This window comes from Nicotiana tomentosiformis, chromosome 4 (assembly GCF_000390325.3).
Source record: "Nicotiana tomentosiformis chromosome 4, ASM39032v3, whole genome shotgun sequence".
Lineage (NCBI taxonomy): Eukaryota > Viridiplantae > Streptophyta > Magnoliopsida > Solanales > Solanaceae > Nicotiana > Nicotiana tomentosiformis.
This window is the reverse complement of record NC_090815.1, coordinates 93,488,244-93,494,243: the sequence shown is the minus strand read 5'-3', so window position 1 is coordinate 93,494,243 and position 6,000 is coordinate 93,488,244. Positions and strand designations below refer to the sequence as shown.

Below are 6,000 nucleotides of genomic sequence, written 5' to 3'. Positions count from 1 at the left end.
GGCGCAAAAGAATTGTTTTCTTCCATGAAGAAATTAGAAATGTAAAAGAACCTAATGAGTTTGAATATTAGAAATGTTTTAATAGAGAAAGAAGAACTTTTTTATGCTTTAAATAAAAAAATTGTCTAGATTTAGATGATGATGATGGTAGTAGTAATAATAATAATAATAATAATAATAATAATAATAATAATAATTTGAAGGGCTAATCTGTGCACTTGATTTAAGGCTTGAATAATATAGATGAAGACCGACTCGGATGAAGCTCATTCAGACCAATCGACATATCATCATTTATATGAGTAAATGATGCAACGTTACGTAAGTTGCAAATGGTATCAAGTTTAGAGGGTTCTATTTTTGAAGAAAATTACACATGGCATGCCATGTGGCTATAAATTGGCACGTGTGCAATGCATGAAATACACCCATTAATTTAGTTATATTCAGGGCGGTTTAAATACAGAATATAATAGTTAGAGATAATACAAAACACCTCATATTTTAAATAAGAATTAGAAAAATGGGTATAGTTTAGGGGTTCTAATGCATTTCTGTAAATCTTTTTAGGGTTCTTCGCATTTGTTGACACCCTCAATGTGTGTTCTTTTTTGTGTCTTGTACCAAATCCTATTCTTTTTAAGTATATAATCCTTAAATTTATTTAATCCTAAACAGAGGACCAATTTTGTTTTTCCCACTTCCTTTTCTCCCATTGGAACATCACTGTAAGGAAAACCCCACGATCATGGACATAAAACATTACTTAAGAACATCAGGTAAATATCTTTCATCCTTCCTTTGCCCCATTCTCTTTTCTTCCCTTACGAACAAGAAACCTCAAGATGGAGACCAAGGTGTGTGTATTTTTTTATAAAAGTTATTCCTTCTATTTCATAAGATTTGATTGACTTTCGTTGTTTATTTCTTGCTCCATTCAGAAAACGCAAAATGTTGCAGCTGCACCTGAAACTAATTAGGCTTTGCGTTTCCATGAATTCTTCAGAAAGGTAAATTATTTCCAATTCGATGGTAGAGTTTTTACTATTTTCTTGCACTCATGATTTATTAAATATTCTGATTTTAAGAGATTAAAAGCCAAAAATAATTTAAAAAAAATGAGAATTTAGTAAAGAATTTAGAGGTATGCTTGATGATTGGTGATGAACCAGAGACAACCATATTAAGCTTCCAATCATCAGCTGTTCAAACTAAATTTAGAAGCCAAAATGCAATGGGATTATGGGAATGTTGGAGATTAAGTTGTCATTATATTGAACTAGATATATAAGTGTACAAAAAAAAGTTATACGGCTATCTCACATACGCTTAAAATGTTAAAACTTTTTATTCAAGGAGATATAAAGAGACTACCTACAAGAGTTTTCATACAAAGAGGTCTAAATTGTGATGATAAAATGCACTTAAGGTATGTGATGGAAAAAATACAGCTCAAAGTATCTATGTGATAAAACATTGTAGCTGTAGGTAGTCTCTAGTAGTGACGTTTAGTTTTAGATAAAGGCAAAGGTCCTGAAATGCAAGTTTTTAGAGGTAGAAATTATTTGCCTAGCCAGAGATCGTCCCAAAACTTGATAAGAGAAATGTTACCAATAATCCACTTAAGTCCAGACTGACATAATTATAACTACCATGAGATACATGGACACCTACAATTTTGAGTGTTTTCTCCAGTCGACCATGCCACACATGACATTACATTATATAATGTAAAAAAATTCCTTTTGAGATCTTTTTCTTTATGCAAAAGTAACCAAATATTTTTACCAAATTCATATATATAAATTATCAAATAACTATTAGAATTGCATCGCAATATAATTTCTTAATGAACCTAGCCCATATATGCGTGGTTAAAGAGGTTATTGTTGGGGGTACCGGACATGGGCCAAGAGGATTGTCTCCTTCCATGAAGAATTATAAATGGAAAAAGAAGTTAAGAAAAAATAATATTTATACGTTGTTTAGACAAATTCTTATCTTATTGATCGAATTAGGGCGCAGATGGTTAATGCAGAAGTAGAATATATTACATAAATATTATACTTTCTTTAGTTTTTAGATATATAAATATGTTTGTTATTTTAATTTCTATCCGTAAGTTGTGCTACGAAGACAACACTTTACACTACCTCACTATGTCTAACTTATGAGATATTCTATAATATGTTTCACAGACAAAACTTAGCTAACATGAGATAACTTATTCCCTATGGGCAACACTTTATACTAACTCACTTTCTCTAACTTATAAGAGATTCTACAACTCATGTCTCATAGGCAAAATTTAGTTTAGATATTTTGAAGCCACGACTTATTTTCCATCGGCAATACTTCATACTATCGCACGGTGTATAATTTATAAGATACTTTATGACTCTTGCCTCAAAGGTCATACTTACCACAGTGACTTTAAAATAACAATTTATGCTACCTCACTCCTGATTTATAGGCAAAGCATCAAGGACTTTAAATCCACAATTTGTGTCCCGGTGAGCAACAATTTACCCTACCACTGTGTCCAACTTATGAGATACTCTATAACTCCTGCATCAAAGGTAAAACTTAGCTCGAGGACTTTAAAACTACAACTTATGCCCCATGGGCAACAGTTTACGCTACTCACTGTGTATAAGTGAAAAGCAAATGTTACTTCACTCAAAAGGTTAATTCCACGATGACTTGAGAACATGCATCTCTTGGAACTTTGATTCATATTAATCTTTTTCAGGAATACTAAGGCATCTTTGAATTTGAATCCTGTGTTTCTGACTGAGCGGATCAGTTCATAATTTTCTAGTTAATTTCTAACACTGCTTCTATATTATTTTCTTCGTTGATGGTGATGATCACCTTGTAATTCGTCAATTCACTTAAAAGAGCAAACGGAAAAAGTGATTTGAGAAAACTAATGTACTTCACAGGAGAATCTATGATGATCAACAATGCCAATTATTTTTCAAGTGATTAAAATTAGAGTTTGATAATATCTTTTTCTTCTCAATATTTCTTTCCTTCCCCTCATTTTTAGGAGGATCAACATCATCCTCCTCACTAACACTTCATATGACTTGAACCTGAACTTCAACCTATCGATCGATTGGTGATAAATGTGATTTACCATTAGAACAAATTCCACTTGTCTGATCTCTTCTATTTATTAAGTGATTATTCAGCTTGAACTTGATTCAATCTAGCTAAATTTTATGTATAAATTAGCATTTAACCATATTATTCGACCCATTGAAACTGTTTGTATCTTGAAACTGCCATATTCAGAAGCAAGCAAGAATGGGTTTATGTGGGACCCAATTTAAAGTTGCACCAACAAATTGCACGCTTCGAAGTAATAACTTTTTTAATATAAAAGAAGAGAGGTTGGATTGGATCACCCCGCATGCTGAACTGACGGCTATAGCATTTCATATTATTTCATTTTTATTAATTTGGCCATATATATTTTGGCGAATAAACTATTCTTCTATGATTGCATTTCGACAAAATATAAATAGAAAAGCTCATTGCATTCCGACCAAACATCTAACCACCCATTCCTGAGGGAAAAAATACTAAAAATAGGAAAAAAAGATGATATATTTATTTCTTAAGAGTCCGTCGTACGTCCTTAAAGTTAAGAATCGATGGCAAACAGTTGGGCTTAAGTAAAACACAAGTCAGCTAATTTTAAGTACTACGAAGAAGTATACTAATATTTATAGTAGTATATAAAAGAATCGCGAATTTATTATTTACCATGTGCAAGAGCATTTCAATATACTTACTCGTTGTGCTAACAGAAAAAGGAAAACAATGACAATATAACTAGTTCCACGTGTTAGTTATTTACAAAAACACTTAGAGCCACTAATAATAAATAGCAGTGCTCTAATATTACTTGTTTAATAAGCATACTTTAAAGAGGATTAGAGATAACTTCTCATAAGAATTGAGTGGACTCCTTTATCTAATAAGTCGGAACCAATTAAGTGCAATTCCATTTTCAGTCATTAATTAATTTCTAAAATAATTTTAATATTTGAAAAGCACATAAAACGTCTTTCAAGTACCCAAAAGAAAAAGATTAATAACACATTGAAAATGTCATGATTGACACAAAAAATTGATTTTAGCTTTGTAGGTAGAACATAATTGGAAGAAATTGGGCATGGCCATTTACAATTTTAAAATTAAGAAAGAATCATTTTTAAATCTCTTATCTATTAAAAATAGATCCTTTACTTATAAAAATAAATCTCTCATATATATATATATATATATATATAATAAATTATAAAACTAAAAATAAATTTATAAAGACCCACAAAATCAACTGTCAAATAAATCATACAGTAAAGTCTTGTCGCCGAAATGCTGAAAGTTCTTGTTGGATGTCACAAGATCAACAGTTATATTTTTTTCCCTCTTGTAAGTACGCATTTTTTGTTTGTCATCCAAAGGTCAAAAGTACACAATGTTTGGTAGTTATTACTTATGATTAGGTGTCACGATAATTAAAGTAAAAGCTAGCCATTCGATCCTCTATTTTATTGTAGGTCCACCCCGTTAAGTGGCGTTAATTTAGGCAAACTAATAGCAAAATTAAGAAGGTGAAAGTTAAAAGGTAGTTTAGCTTAGTGGCAAGGTCCATAAGGTTCTAAAAATCTTCCTCCTTGTGGTGGGTAATATGATGACGGTTGGATTCTTCCAACACTTTTTAAATTGAATAAGTAAATTACTTTTTAACTTACCATTTTGAGCGTCACAATTAGCCCAAACGGGTCTCCTTAATTAATTTCTAACGGGCCTCCTTAATTTTGGACGGTAGCTATATAAAGAGGATGAATTATTGCCTAACAGTTGAAACGTGATATTTAATTTGTAGGAGGCAAGAAAAGTGAACGGAATGCTATACTATGTTTATATTAGGATTAACAATTGACTCTTAGGGTGTTTTTAGTACAAAGTAAAATATTTTTCGTGGAAAATGAGTGGTTTTATCATTTATTTTTCCTTGTTTGGTTGGTGAGAGAAAAACTTTTTCCGAAAAATATTTTATAGTATTTGGTTAGAGAGCAGAAAATATTTTTTTATGCTACTCTCCTCACCCCCTTCCCCCAAGTCCCCATGTTTCCTTGCTCCCCTCCTAAATACCCATCGCTTTCAGGACTTTATTTTCTTCAACAATTTAATTATTCTTCTAAAAATTCACACAAACTCAAAGGAACTAATGTGTTGCTTTACTTTTTTACGCAAAACAACGTTGAAATTTATGCTCCATAACTATAAAGAAAATACTCTTTTATTTAGTACTATTAATAATATTTTTATTTAGGGTGGGGTGGGGGTGGAGGTTGGGGTTGGAGTGGGGGTGGGTAGGATGGGGATGGGGAATAGGGTGAAAAAGATTGAAAAAGAGTTTTGGAGGATGTTTTTTCTTCTCTGGGGAAAATATTTTCCTCCAATTGGGGGAAAATGAGTTGACGAGAAAAATATTTTCCAAAACATTTAAGTCAACCAAACATGAAAAAATTAAAAAATATTTTTCGAAAAATATTTTCCTTCGTACCAAACACACCCTTAATCTTACCTTATTTAGAACCCCTCCCAAAGAGAGGGCATTGGGAGACTTTTGAATAGTAGAATATGGTCTTAAATAATTATATGAAAAGTAAAGAATGTGATAGAAAGGCCATTAGATAAGTACTCTATCTGTTTCAATTTAGATGACATATTTTATTTATCGAGAGTTAATTTGACTAAACTTCGAAGCTAAATTGGATTAGTTCAGCTCGGTATTTTAAAATTAAAATTTAAATATTCAAAAACTATATATACGAAAAATACTAATGTATAAGTTATAATTTTTCCAATGTCAATATGATAAAAATATATATTTTAAAATATTGATCAAACTTCATACACTTTGATTCTCGCTAAACGAAATATATCATTTAAATTAAAACGGACGAAGTGTTACGT

General features: G+C 31.2%; 1 long non-coding RNA gene across 1 annotated transcript; it reads left to right on the top strand.

Annotated features, from left to right (window-relative positions):
- Positions 1-493: 493 nt before the first annotated feature.
- LOC138909022 (uncharacterized) lies at positions 494-3,203 on the top strand. Its single transcript, XR_011415521.1, has 3 exons — positions 494-857; positions 942-1,262; positions 1,293-3,203. It is a non-coding gene; the product is annotated as an uncharacterized lncRNA (long non-coding RNA).
- The last annotated feature ends 2,797 nt before the right edge of the window (positions 3,204-6,000 follow it).